The following is a 15,749-nucleotide window of genomic DNA, read 5'->3' as shown; positions in this document are numbered from 1 at the left end:
TTTATGTATAGTTAGAATTTAATGACAACACAGGCACATATTATTAAATTGATTTTGTTCTTTAATTTAATTGATGTTTTAATAACCTATCAATTAATTTATTAATATAATATTTATGGTAAAACGTACAGTAAATTTCTAATTTAGTTTAGATTATTTTATATTGTCTATAAAATAAATTGTATTATTTATTTATGTCCCAAATAGGAACTGAAGTTTTTTTTTTAAATAACTATTCTAGAAATATTGCGGTGTCGATCTTGTGTGCTGTTTGAGCCGGAATGGTACTTCTGACACTATTGTACTTGCTATATATATTGCTCTATAGGTGAGAATACATTAACGCATGGGCATAACAATTAAACTATTAATTAAAAGAATTATTAACTTGATAAATCTTTGAATTCATTTAAGTACTTGGAAGTCATTCATTTAAGTAATGACTATTTGCTCATTCCGAGACTTACCAGCGAAATAGGAGCTATTTAGCTGGTTAATTATGTATTTAGTGAAGTTGTGACTTAAGGTAAGCAATCGAATTTCTGTCTTCGACTGGAGTATTTTGAATTTGAATGTTACAAACACCTTATTACTCTTGCAATAAATAAAATAAAAAGTGGGAGTTCAATTATTTTGATAGAACAGGATTCTTAAAACCAGGAAGTAATCAGCGAGAATGATTCAATAATCAAATCCTTTATCTAATATATTTAAAGATATTCTTTTAGATATAGATACTTTTCTTCAAGAAGTAATTGCTTCTTGTCTGTAATACACTACATATTCAACAAAAAATTATCAAATAAGTGCTATTAAAGATGCTCTTTAAATATGATATTAACTTTGACTTCAAAAAAATTGTCGTCGCTTCTTGTAGACATACAAATAACGGAGAATATTATATTTTCTATAATGGCTTTTTTATTGAATGTGCAATATGACTCTAATCTATTGCTTTAAATTTTCTAATATATTTAAGATATGTAAATATTGAAACAAAAATTTTAAACCAATTCGTCCTTTGGTTACTAAAGCTGGGCAAAGCTACAAAATTAATTTGATTAAGCGTCCCTTGTTTACATGGCCTAAAATAATAAATTTAATAGCCATCTATTCGGAGCCAAACCGAATTAGTCACCACCGTACCCATCCTTTCCGTCCAACTAATAATACGGACAGTCCGATTCTGATACAATGCTGGATTAGAGATTTTCAGTTTGCGTCTGGTCAATTTAATTCACCCTTTACCAAACTTTACTGACGTGAGATGAAAAACAAAGTTTTCTTTCTTTGCTTCCGTATTGTTAAATAATACATAAGGATTGCTGTAAAAGCCTCGTTCGAAAGGTAAGAAGACAGGGTCGTATATTATATTACTATCAGAGTATTAGATCTAGTGAAATATATAGTCATTCCAAAATAGCAGTGACACGAGTGTCAATATATGTCTGTTAAAAGTTGTAAATTCGTTTTACTGTCAGATAAAATTATCTTTGTTATTTTTTTGTATTTAAAAAGAGATACAATGCTGTTAGAGAAGTTCGAACATGTAACGGAATGAGCCTGCAAAAGTTGTCCGTTTGCCAAACCTCTGAAAATTCTTTAAAATACTATAATTACGGGTTATAAACCGAAAAACGTTGTTTTAACGCTTTGTTTTAATACATTTGAAATCGTTTTTTTTTTTGCCTTGCTGCACTTTATATTAGCACGGACACGGTCACTAAAATATCTCAAAAAATAAAAAACAATATAACCTTAAATTCGCCGAAAAGAAACCGTGTTTATGCGAAACAGGTGACGAACTAAGATCAATCTTGGTGTTTCAGAGATCAAATATACGAAATGTATAAAACAGTAAGTAGATTTTTCAATCGAAACATAATTTAATAAAATTATTTCAGAGAAAATTGTTAGGAAAGTATCCACAAATATCCAAAATGTATATAGCTATTTGAGAGATGTAGAACATCAGTTAGTACATTGTTTTTTTTTAAGGAACAAGGGTTTTAATGGAACTTCCAGCGATTGTTTTTAAAAGAATACAATTTTTAAAAACATAACAATATAAGCTATATGTGGCAGAATAACTCTTGGAACATTTAACCAATTGTTGTCATGCATGAGGCTGTCTTTGCGTCTATTGCCCGCTTTTATTAGTCTTATTTGCAAAAAAAATATGTTTCTATATTTGTTCAATTAACATGGGTAACAATAAACAGTAACAATTTCATACGGTTTTGGCAGCTTGTAATATGTTATAACTTGATGTAGACTGTGAGTTGTTGTGATGAGTTGATGAAGACTTAGTCTAACGTATAACTTTGTGTAATTGGGGTTAAACTGTCAAATATTTGTTGTAAATGCTTTAAAGTTACTTGATAGGCCATATAATTAGGAACCATTTATACATACTGATATAACCCCCACTATATATTGTAAATACGCCCCTGTACTATCTCAATTAGAACATTACATATAAAAAAAACATAATTCATTCCCCGAAGTAGGAGAACCGCTATTTAAGTCAGAAATATTTACGATTTTCGAAAACATACCGTATATTTTAGGGGCCATTCTGCTTCAAGCTAGCCAAGTTATTTGAACAAGTGGAAGGATCCTTGGCTGTAGAGAATTTATCGTCCGACATAGCCGACGAGATGTGTAAATTCCTATTAATGTGTGTGTGTATAAATTATTCGGAGACCCGAGACATATTTAGATAAAATTCCCTAAAGTAATAGTTTGATAAAATGTGAAATTGACAAACTGAAATAAATTAGATAAATAAAAAAATATAAAGAAAGTATAACCATTAAAAAACATTACCTAGTTGCTGAATTCGATGGGTTTGGCATCTATCAATAGGCCTATGAATTAGTTTTAAAGGAGTTTATTTTAAAGTTTATTTTTAAGATTTATTGTCAAAAATCGGTACAATATATTTTATTGAAGCTATTGCCCATCTATAGTTATTACATTTTCCTATCTTTCAAGCTATTTACGGATTCCATCTCTAAAGAATTATGTTATTATTAAATAACTTTTTCAGTTTAGCCGCTGAATTTCAGATAGTCAGATATTACCAGACGCCTTTCAATGTATCTTGCCTTCAACTCACATAGACCAAGATATCCAAGCTTTTTGATCACTCCCATGTTTTTCAAGCGATAGAAATTAGTTTCTTGTGATATTCCCAACAATTCTGTATATTCTTCTTGTATTTTACAAGGATGATCATCGACTAGTGCCTTCAAATCATCATCTTCAAATTATTTTGTCTCTCCTGAACGTTCTTTGCATTCGATGGCGAAGTCGATACTTTTAAAAGATGAAATTACTCTTTGTATGTTATTCAACGGAGCATGGTTCCCATAAGCTTCATACAGCCTTTAAGCATCTTTCTTCAAATTGAAGCAAATAAGTAAAATTTCGCGCAAAATTTTTACTTTGTACAAATTCAAAAATGTTCAGAGCATTCAAAATATTTTTTATTTACCCTTCGACGAAATGACAGAGACTGAAACGTGAGACCTGTCAATGCAGCTTCAACATGAAGTTGGTCACAAATGTGGTCCATGCGATTTAACACACATTAAAACATTAACACCATCTGTAATATTATAATTAATTACATATTTTAAAATTAATTACATTTACTATATTTTAAGAGTTTTCCACTTGATTAACCATTTCTAGAAAATTCGAATTGTACTTGTACAACGTGAGGCAAAAGCCCCGTTACCATTTTGATTGCCTATAATTCTCAAAGAAAAGATAAGTAAGTTTGGTTTTCATAAAAAGTTTATTTGGTTTTTACGTTTTTTTGCGTCATGATAGAAAAACTTTATCGGCTAAATGGTGACCATGATTTGCTATGCAATTTTCGGCACTTCTTAAGGCATTTCTCATGGCATTCTGCAACATCTGAGGCTGAATTTCTTCAATTTCATGACGAATAATGTCTAATGTCATTAAATGTTGAATCGTTTGGTGCTTATTCACATAAGCTTTTGATTTTAAAAAACCCCTTAAGAAAAAGTCTGGTGCTGATAAATCCGGAGATCTGGTTGGCCATGCTATATCGCTACTTCCCAAAATTAGTCCTCATGGAAAAACTTAATTCAATAATTGAATTGTTGAATGAGCTCTGTGTGCTGTAGCCCCATCCTGCTGAAACAATATATCCTCTAGTCGTTGATCTTCCATTTCAGACACAAGAAAATTTCGAATTATGTCTTGATACCATTCAGCAGTAACAGTAACTGCAACACCTCAGACATCAACGAAATAGGGATAATGATTTTTTAGGTTTTCCAGCATGAATACCACGCCATATAGTTGTTTTTAGTGGATGCAATTATGTTTCACGAATTAATTGAGGATTCTGTGTTCCTGAAAACCGATTGTTCATTGACGTGGACACTGAGAAGAAAATGGGCTTCATTCATTATCAATTTAGACAAAAAATGTTCAATATCACCAGCCTTAGGATTGCATTACAAGATGGTGGGCAATCAACATGGTATCGTCACTTTTGCCCCACCTGTTATGCATGTCAATTATTAGTTTTGGTTGCAATGACGTCAAAATGGTAAATTTGGTATCATTTACAAAGAACGGCCTAGGGGTCCATAAAAACAATTAATTGCAATAATTATTTGACAAAACCCCAGGTTAAACAATTAAATTTCAGATGATTTAGCAGTTCATTGCTGATTCAATTGCTTCCAGATGTTTTCGTGCATTGGGATAGTACCAAATGGAAGGAAAATATACAAATTAGCTGAATATGTCATCAAAGTGCCATTTCATCATCGTGTTGTTATTGTTTGTCTGGCAAAAAAGAAGTTAGTAGGACATTGTGTTCAGATTAAAGTTGCAATGTTATAATACCAATACCTATATCGTTCTGTCGATGGTATATTTCCATATTAGCAGAACAAGGTGGGAAAACTTTGTCGAAAATAGTGGAAAATATTATAATATATATCCTACCATTTTTTTCGCTAAACGCCCTTTCAAAATGATTAGAATACATACAAACACATTCTAATCTAACACAGTAGCAAATAAAATACTTTTCAATTCCTCTGATTTTTCATGTTATATATATTTTATATCTTAACAGATTTTTTTTCTAAATTATTATTAAACCAAAAATTATTTCATAAAAAAAGCTATCAGAAAATGTACAAGAAAGCCCAATTATCAAGGAAAGCTAGATAATAAGGGCATTTACCTTCGGAGCTTTCAAGTATAAATTAAATAACGGGAAAGTTTCGAAAACATTTTTTTTGTTGTTGCGTGATTTTAAATACAACAAATTAAAGGGTTGGGGCGCGTTTTCCCCAAAGTTTCCTCGAGATAAAGCTTTCTTAAAAAATGGATTTACGAGCAAAAAGTGATTTTATATAGCAATATTAAAAATTAAAATTGGCCGACGGCTTTTTCGTTATTAAAATTAGATTTAATTCGGGTATAGCAATGGTGTAAAAAATGCGAAACGAAATAAATATTAATTAATATTGTTTCATTAGCCCTGCTTAGATCATGATTTTTGATAAAAAATAAATTTTATATAAAAATATGCAAAAAAAAAGAAATTATTGCCGATTTGATGACGCAGTGGACGAAATGATTAAAAAAGTTGGTTGTTGATTCGAATCCAGTCCAGGGTATGAATATTTTTAATTGATGATTATTATTGTTTATAATTGTGAATAATTTAAAATCTGACCAATAATGACAATATCTTTCGTCAAAGCAAAGTTATGTAAATCAAATGTATTCTGCGAATATCTCTAAGTCGATTAATAAAATAATTCCTAGGGTTTGAAGTAAAATTGAACGGAACTGGCGTTGAAAGCTATCGACTGTTTTAGTAATTGGCTCCTTTTACTACTGACTGTTTCAGTCGCATACTTGCAATCACTATTTTCGGTCCTACTAGTTTCATTCGATTGATTTTTAACGTTCTGTCTTTACAGTACAAGCCCCGACCTTGACAATAATGTGCCGAATTTATACTTACATAGATTTATATGTAATATATATGGTTTTATTTTTTGTTTGTGGTATAATTCTACAAAACAATATAGTAAACTTGAATATAGCCGCAATTTGGAAAGGTATTTTTGAAAATTTATTAACTTAATAGGGTAAACAGAACAACATTTCGATTGATAAATAGTAATTAATAGTAAAGTAATTTTGACTCTATTTTATCTCGGCAAATATTGAGTTTTTTGGATTAACTTTTTCGATTTTCAAATTCTCTCGAAACTTGTTCAAGGCTTTTGAACGTTAAAACTGCTTCCATACAAGTTTTAATGAAAAATAATCTTAAAATATACTTGATTAACAGGAAATAAAATTTTTATTCTATTTAAAATGAGTACGACGGTTAAACAGTTGGTAAACAGTGATTGAGAAAATACGATACAATAATGATACAACGACTACTAGTCATTATTCAATTTCTCCTAACATTTTAGTTAAAAATAAAAACGAAACTAAACTGTTAAAAAAGAATTATTGATATTATATTGTGCCATTTTCACTTTCCGAATATTAAAATACGATTTAATATATTTTCCACACTACCAGTTGCCAATTTAAAATTATTTAAAGCCGGCTTGGTGACGCAATGGTAAAGGTGATAGGACGGTTCTCCTAGTGTTGCGATAGTCGCGGGTTCGAATCCTGCTGGGGCATGGTCGTAAATTTATGTTTGTGATTGTTTAAAATTTGTGAATGTTCTAGGCAAGAGTGTAAAATCCGACAAGGAAAGTGAAAAGGAAAAGGTGAAAGTGTGGAGGCTGGGTAAGACCGGATGACTTCCGAAATGATTTTCGAAAGTTGGTCACTCGCCAGTCGGTCGGCTTAATGCTGAGGAACGTGGTTGGGAGCCCACGTCAAACTTTAGACCATAGTTGGTAAAAGGAGACTTTAAAATATATATATACAAAAATTATTTCAGATGAACAGCACAGAAAATGAAACAATTATTTCCGTCTTTTCCTATCTCAAAATTTGTACGACATGGAATTCGTACATATCCGTCTGTTATCATGAACAGTAAAATAGTTAAAGCCTACATTTAACTGCAGTAGTAATTATTATTTTCAGTGGCTAGTGTTTCGCTTATCGACTAGTTTGACTGTTTTGCGACTATCGTCTGTTTTGACTATTTTATTTCTTTGTTTATGATGGACGGCGTATAAATACTTTTGAGAAGGCAACATTCCTGGCAGAGACACAAGAATCGATACAATTTCTAAATAAAATATTTGAGTGACGATCAGTTGCGCTGAAATTACTTTTAAATATAATCCAAGCATTTGATAAGGAAATAAACTCTAAAAGTTTTACGATGGGTGGATTAACAAGTTTTGTAAATGTAAACTCAAAATTGTTGCTTGTGCTGACTCTATTGATTTTAAGCTTGCCTTGAGCTATGTTCCGGGCATATTATCATCAGCGTGATATATTGGTGAAAAGTTACAATGCAAACAATGCACTGTGAAATTCGATAATTTTAATATTTATGCTCATAAAATAAGTTTTCCGTTTAGAATTTCTGAATTTGTTGAATCAGTTAATAATGGAACTCTATTAGATATATTAGGTCAATTGAAAAGTCCCCGGCGTACCATAGTAAAACACATTTCTTTGGCAAACTTAGTTGTTTTTATTCAACGTAATTCCCTTCAAGGATAATGCACTGATTATAGCGACCCTCCAACTTTTCGATACCATTTTTGTAGTACGATTTATCCTTTGCTTCAAAATAGGCCTCAGTTTCGTTAATCACCTCTTCATTCGACGAAAATTTCTGACTGACTTATGATACGGCGCAATGTCTTGGTGAAGCAGCACTTTATTTTTCTTCAAATGCGGCCGTTTTTCGGCGATTTCGTCCTTCAAACGGTCCAATAACGCTATATAATAGTCGCTGTTGATGGTTTTCTCTTTTTGAAGATAGTACCCCCTCCCCATCCCAAAATATAGACGCTATAACCTTCCCAGCCGACTGTTGCGTTTTCCTAAGTTTTGGAGCGGGTTCATCCTGTGCAGTCCACTCGGATGACCGTCGATTGGACTTCGGAGTGAAATGATGGAGCCTTGTTTCATCATCTCAAAAATTCAAAAAGCTATATTTTTCTCAACAAGCGAAATTTTTTTTATCAGTTTTTTCACAATAACAATAGTTGCTTCACTCAAAATGCTGTAATTCACAAACTAATGATCCGACTTTTCTAATTTTAAGCCAGTGTTAACAATAAAACAGCTAAAATCTTAAAACATTTTTTCCGAGGTAAATTTGTAGTGTCTGAGTAGTTGATAATGGAATGTTATCATATTGTATCAAAACATCTGCCAATTGCTTCATTGATGGAGGAGATTGATATTTATCCTTCCCGTTCACTTTCACCCACTTTAAAATTCCACATAATGATTTAATTATGTTGAAATATGACGATTGCATTGGTCGGGAAAGATGTTTGATATGGTGCATTAGAAATCATCGTGGCCCGGTTGATTGAATATAATACGCTGGTGCGTGCGTCCCCATTGTTAGAAATATTTAAATATTCTCAGTGTTGCTTGGGACGTAATGGGTGACTGTGTATCTAAATTATAACCTAAATGTGACATCGGCATATTATTAGGCTTCAGAACGTAAAATATCCTGTGTATTATTTTTTTAATTAAAATATAATGTTCATAAGTTATATATCAACCTATTTATATCATACAGTTATATATATATATATATATATATATATATATATATATATATATATATATATAAACAGTAAGATGACGTAATTAAGAAGTAAGTAACAGAAACAGTAAGATGACATAAATTCAACATAATATTAAATTTTTAGTTTAAAATTAAAGGATATAAAACAACGAACCCTAACTATGCCATAAACATTTACTAAACCACATATTTCTATAATACAAATGTATTATATATATATATATATATATATATATATATATATATATATATATATAAACCACATTTAATGAAATGTACCTAAAAATCTTTTTTACTAAAATACTTTCTTAGTATATATAGACATTTCAAGTATTTTGTTTTATTTCTTATTATATTTATTTTCCTCTTCTTTGATATTTTGGCAGATTACTTCATTATCAATCAATCATACAGTTGTAGCAGGTACAATACTGCAATGCATATAAATTGGACAATTCATTGATATTAATATATAATTCTCTACTACCTTCTCGAAATTCAGTGATGAGGAAGATTCTAAGATTTATATTGGTTACTTTTACTTGCTTCATACATTGAGTCTCATAGCGTCCTTAACAAAAAAATATACTTATATAGACAGACTTAAATTATTATTCTACTCATAACTCTTCTTTCCTTATCGTATTCTACCTAAAATTCATTCGTAAGATAATAATCACATCGATACTTTTATGGAAATTACTACCTTGACAATTACTCCTTATACAGTAGTATATTAAGGTTCTTAACTTCTTGTTCCCTAAGAAATTTTTTAAGCAACATTTTCTTCTTTATTGTCCTGTACCTTCCAAATTTCAAAGCCTTACAAATTATTTAAATAAAGTTTAGATTGTTTTACATCTGTATTATGGACACGACAAAAATGCTGCCGAAATTCAGTATGTATGGATACTAAAATCATCAAGTAGTAATACTAAATCATTAATATATATCAAAAATCTACAATCATTATAGAAACTACGATAATTTTAATTTTTATCAAAATTGAGCTTTTGTGATTTCTCGCTACTAGAAACGATTACATTATAATGTCATTATAACGTCAGTGTTTATATTCGACAGTAATTAACATGATACCTTCGTCAAAGACACTGACGCCGAATATTGGATCAACTCACAGCAACAGACGTATTTCAACAATTCGCCGTAATTAACTCGATATCGAAACAAAATATTATTTTATAGGTGGCCGTGCTGTTGCCAAGCAACTGATAATTAGTGGAGAGATTATGCGGTCTTTTTGTAGGATTATACGGGTCAAAAACCTTCCTTTTCAGGAATATAACTTCAGTCTTCAAGTCGTTAGAAAATGATTTTGCTCAAGGCTTTTTTGGGTGCTTTGTGCTTTTTGGTTCAGGTCGAATAAAAAATAATAGAAAAAGTTGAATAAAGGGAAAAGAAGTTGTAAAATTTAGCGTTATTGGTTAAATAATAATATTAAGCTTTATCTACTATCCGTTTAATATTATTTTTAAATTAACTTCAGGTATATTTGTGTTTAAGGAAATGTATTCCTTAAACACAAATATACCTGAAGTTAATTTAAAAATAATATTAAACGGATTTAAATTATAGATAGATATATTAGATATTAAATTAAATTTACACTTATTTACAAATTTAAATACGCTATGAATAACCTTAAAAGGTTTCAAGAGGTGCCAACGTTAGTGTACACTAAATCAGTTAGAAAGTTGATAGTTTGTGTTAATAGAACTCATTTGATAGACTTATGAGAGGTTGTCTCAATTTCAATTGAATTTACGTCAAAATTGGCAACCGTACGGAGAAAATATGGACTTTTATTATTATATGTATTGTTTGTACTTTTTCTTTGATAAATATGAAAATGCATGCCAAGTAACTGAAAATGTCAACAGTATTTGCCGGTACAAATGTGGAAAGAAAAATGTGGAAGGCACGTATTGATGGTGACGTTGGATATCAAGATTGCCTTTAACACTTAACAACATAGCATAGGTGTGGCCTGGGATAAACGCTAGAAGACCTGAAATAAGTGGACGCAGAACAACGGAAAAAAATCAGACTACGGTCAATACCAGTAGACAATAAAACTAGAAGAGTTTAGGAAACAATACGGTCCCAAGTACTGTAATAACTATAGATAGATGCTTAAATTTCCAAGGGCATTCCCGGAATATTAGAGAGAAAATGGCAACTCCTCTACGAACGGATGATCAAGCCGGCGGCCCTGTATGGAGCAGAGATATGCGGAAGAAAGGCAGACGAGACAAAAGTCATGAGATATTTGTACAGTGCGCAAAGACAGCTCCTGATAGCCATAACTGGGCTTATAGAACTAGATCAACCGAAACTTTGAGGATTTTAGCGGGATTCCACCTATGCACAAAGAAGCACTGGAGCAGGCCACTTTGAGCAAACGATTTGGTTGCCACATGGGTTTTACCAAAGCAGTTAATCCAAAATCCGAACCGTAGCCATGGGAGACTGCCTGGACAAATATGGACCTGGAAAATCAGACACAACAATATGGGTGGATGCTAGTGCTGGCTTAGATAGAGTAGGTGTGGGCATGTTGGAAATATCAAAGAATGAGGTAACAAAGATAAAGATAACTGCATATAGTATTAAGCTAAATACCAGTCTTAACGCGGCGGTGGCAGAATTCATCGGCTTTGGGCTAGCGATGAACATTGTTAACAAAAATAAAATAATTGCCTGACACATTATCCGAACTGACAGCAAGATAGCGCTATAGTGGGCCGAACACGGTTCGCAAAGGAAAAATATTACATAGACAACCTCAGGAGGACAATGTGCCTGGGCAAGGGACCTGTCCACACCAGAAAAGATAAGGGTAAAGAGATTGGCAAAGGAAGCAACAAGAAAGGCGATACTAGACATGGATAACCAGTGATGGATAAGTAAGGGACAGATCAAATGCGAGAAGAAAAGCGAACAGATCCACAGATGGTAGCTGGCATGGAACAACTCAAGGGATTGCAGAACTGTCGATGACTTCTGCGAGAGGGTGGGCTGCGAGAGATTGAGCTTGTGCAGAAAGGCGGTACAACTAACAACAGGACATGGAAATATGGCTGCATACATCAGCTGATTTAGATTAAGGGAGAGTGAAGGTCTGTGAAAATGTAGTAATGGTGTGGAGGACACCAAGCACATAATGATCGAATGCATCCTGGACGAAAGAACAAGGGTCAGAAACCTGTACGGCAGGGCGATGGGGTCTTACCAATTTAGAGATCCACAAGGGAACAGGGACAGTTTTGATATAGACCTGATCAATAACTGGGCGGAGGCAGTAATTAGGAACGCCGACACAGAGTTTGGGTATCTAGATCTTATCCCAAGTGTTTACTGGTGCATGTAATTTCGATATCAAAGTTATGCCATGATTTGAAAGACGAATTGTCGAAAATGTTGATAAGATCATGGATATAGACTCTAGATCATGGTAGACACAGTCTGACCCTCATATAAGCAGTGCTTCTATTGTTCAGTGTTCGATTTTTCCCGAACAAAGAATTGATCTAAAATTTATCATTATTACTTAAATTTTACTAAAATTTACTTAAAAGTATCATTGAAAATGTTTCAAAATTTTTATAATAAACCAATTTTATAAAAAAAAACATATACATACCAGTAGTACAGTGCAGGCAATAACCTTCAAAACATCATCAGGATTAAGGAAATCCAGACCAAAGAAAGGTTACTTAAGCTTGAGAGAAAAAAACAGATTCATGAACATAGAACTTTTGGATAGTGTACTAGTCACTCACAAGTCAACAACTAACAAATCTCACAATGCTTTCACTTTATAACTACCTTATTTACCTGACATGTCTCCTAATTAGCCTTTTTATTTAATTCAACACATTTTTCAATCTCTTTAATGCTTTTCACTCACATCTCCCATATATTATAGAAAGTAGTCGAGGTCAGAATGAAAAAAATGAGAAACCTAGAAACTTTGAAGTCACGTATTTGAAAAAGTCTCCCTCCTGGTGAAGTAATTTTATAAACATCAATCCCAACTTTATGTACGGTGGTAATAAAGTTTATGTGGAGTTAGCAGTGTTTCTTAAAAGATATTATTTGTTACTTTTCAAAGATCTGCGTTATCTACATTTTTTGTTTAATTGTCTAATTTTTGACAGTATTATGATATAATACCTCTTCTATTTATTTACAGCATCAACAATTGACTTTCACAACTATACTTCTTTGGTCAGCTATTTATTAATATTAAGGTAATTAGTTTTTGCTTCAGATAAAAAATGAGGGTAACTAAAATTTCATTTTAAATTTTTTACTGAAACTTCAATTATTATTAGATTCTCATATAATAATAGAATAAATTTAACATATTTATACCTAATCATCTTTTAATCTTATATATTTATAACACATAAGTATTTGTTATTAAACTATAAAATTTCCTTTGTTGTATCCACATAGTCTTGTAATTAAAATTATCATGGTTTAGAATAAAATTGAATCGAAATGTATATCAGGATTATATAAAAGTCATAAATAGCAATTCGTTTTATCCTTTAATAATTTGCTACCATATCAGGATATGGTTTATTATTGTGAATCGAATTATTATTCCCGATGGGATATATTTTGAATATAGTTATATTGTGGCAATGCTAGTTCTATTCAAATTGACATTATCGCTAATACGTCTGTATATGATAAATTACTTAGTTTTGCTCTGTTTTTATTATCGAATATTTGCATGTTAGTAGGATACGTTTAATATACTATTAGTGATGTTATTTAACAATAAAATTAAAGCTTATTTTTAAATTAATTATTACTCTTTAAAATACACAAATTCTATTAATATTTATAATAAATGCTGAAGCTGTTGATGATAATTTGTATAAAATAAGTTTTTAAGCATAATTAGGTATATATACATATTTAGGTTAGTCTCAACAAAATAATCCTTTACAGAATCAACCAAACAACTGGTAATAATTCTAGTTTTTATAATGTATAGTAGCTGAAAGTTTTTCGTTTTAAATAAAATTATAAATAAGAATTACTTATGCTAATAATATTTAAAGTTAGTTTTTATCTAATGATATTTACAAGCGCTTAGATCCACAAAATTTTAATAGGTTGCTGATATATATATATATATATATATATATATATATATATATATATATTTGATAAGATTGGATCATATTGAAACTTTATTTACAGTTACCTCAGTTGATACTTACAGTGAGAGACGAATTGTATTCGTTCATAAATTTTCAAAAGCTTTTGAGCTGAGCTCAATTTTCTTCAATAATTTTTTGAGGCGTTTTGAGAACTTTCCGAACAATTAGGATATGGTTGTTAGTAGTGATATCAGTTGTAGTTGATATGGAGTTTTATTGATCGAAGATTTATTTAGATTAGGGATCCTGGTAATAGATAATATCTATTTTAGTTTAACTTCGCCTATAAAATATATATACCGTACTATAGTTTACCTTATCCTACTCTACCCCATATGTATATATAGTCACTGTAACTATCAACACTGAGATAACTGTAAATAAAGTTTCAATATGATCCAATCTTATCAAAATAAAGTTCTCCACAACATTTTTAATGTCCAATTTTATCTTAGAAATTGTGACATTCAAGAAGACCAAAGGGTGGTCTCTTGGCGAAGTAATTAAGGAGTTTGCGAAAAAGACACCAAATTAGATTGTATCGTCATGGAAACATAGAGGAACTACTCAATAACAGTGGACTTGCCTGGAGGTTGAAGGGAGAAAAATCTTTGATAGTTAAGCTATGTGTGAAAATTATACCGGCTTATGTGGAGTGTATCAAGAGTACATCCATCAAACGGTACATTTTGGACCTGAAATCCTATATATTGCATTTAAGAGCAATTTTAAGGAATATTTAAGTAAGTAATGATTAACTAGTTGTAATATGTGTCCAAAATGTTTCTTAAATAAAAAAAATCTATATGTTTTCTAAGTTCCCATCAAACAATAAATATTTAATATTACCTCTGGAATTATAATTATTATCATCAGAAATGCTCAATTTTTTTCCTAATTCCTAATATCTCTAATATCAGACTATATACTGGATCAAAAGAATGTTTGTTTTGTGGTATAAAATATATTGCATTCCATTTTCAGTTGACTCAGGGAATTTTTCTTTTATTGATTGTTATATTGCATTTCTTAAACAAAGTTACTATAAGTTATATTTCGAATTAATGTGTGTAATATTAAGGATACTTTTGATAATAGACATATTAGAAGTAAGGACTCGATTTGTTTTAACACTCGTTGTTCTAGGAAACATACAAAAAAAAATACAAGAAAAATCCAATGTCTAAATTTGACGCAGCCTAACAAACCGGATACCACAGCTAAGCCGGGGTTAATTACAAACAAGAGAAAGTTTTCCCAACTCGAAAGGGCAGTAATTGTATTTCCAGTTATTTGGGCCAGTTCAGTACGTAATGTATATTTTAAAGATTAGCCCATTTACTAACTAATCAAGTAGTTTATACATGTCTACATTTTTCATTTGTAGTCTAAATAACTAAGAAACTCATTAAACTTAATTAACCTTTCCGTAATTTAGTATATCTACTGGTGTTAGTTTTTTGGCAAGGACTATAATTCACTAACATTAGTTGGGAATGTCACGGTAAGAAAAAATAATGCTTTAAAAAATTCTTTTTTTCCTAAAACTATTAAAAATATTTTGTGTGTGTTTTGAGTCTTCACTTAAAATTGCTTTCAGTAAAGAATGTAAACATATTTTCTACACATATTTAATATAGTGGAGTATTAACGTTTAAGTTCCAAGGTAAAGTGACATCCTCATACTTGGAAGAAATACTTTTTTCTGTGAAAATTCAAATGATCTCAAGAAACTTTATCTCTCTTTCTCTCACCATTACAAATTGAACTTATCA

This window comes from Rhynchophorus ferrugineus, unplaced genomic scaffold (genome assembly GCF_030347505.1).
Source record: "Rhynchophorus ferrugineus isolate W39M unplaced genomic scaffold, kcgeb_rfMv2 rfM1, whole genome shotgun sequence".
NCBI lineage: Eukaryota > Metazoa > Arthropoda > Insecta > Coleoptera > Curculionidae > Rhynchophorus > Rhynchophorus ferrugineus.
This window is presented reverse-complemented; position numbering follows the sequence as displayed.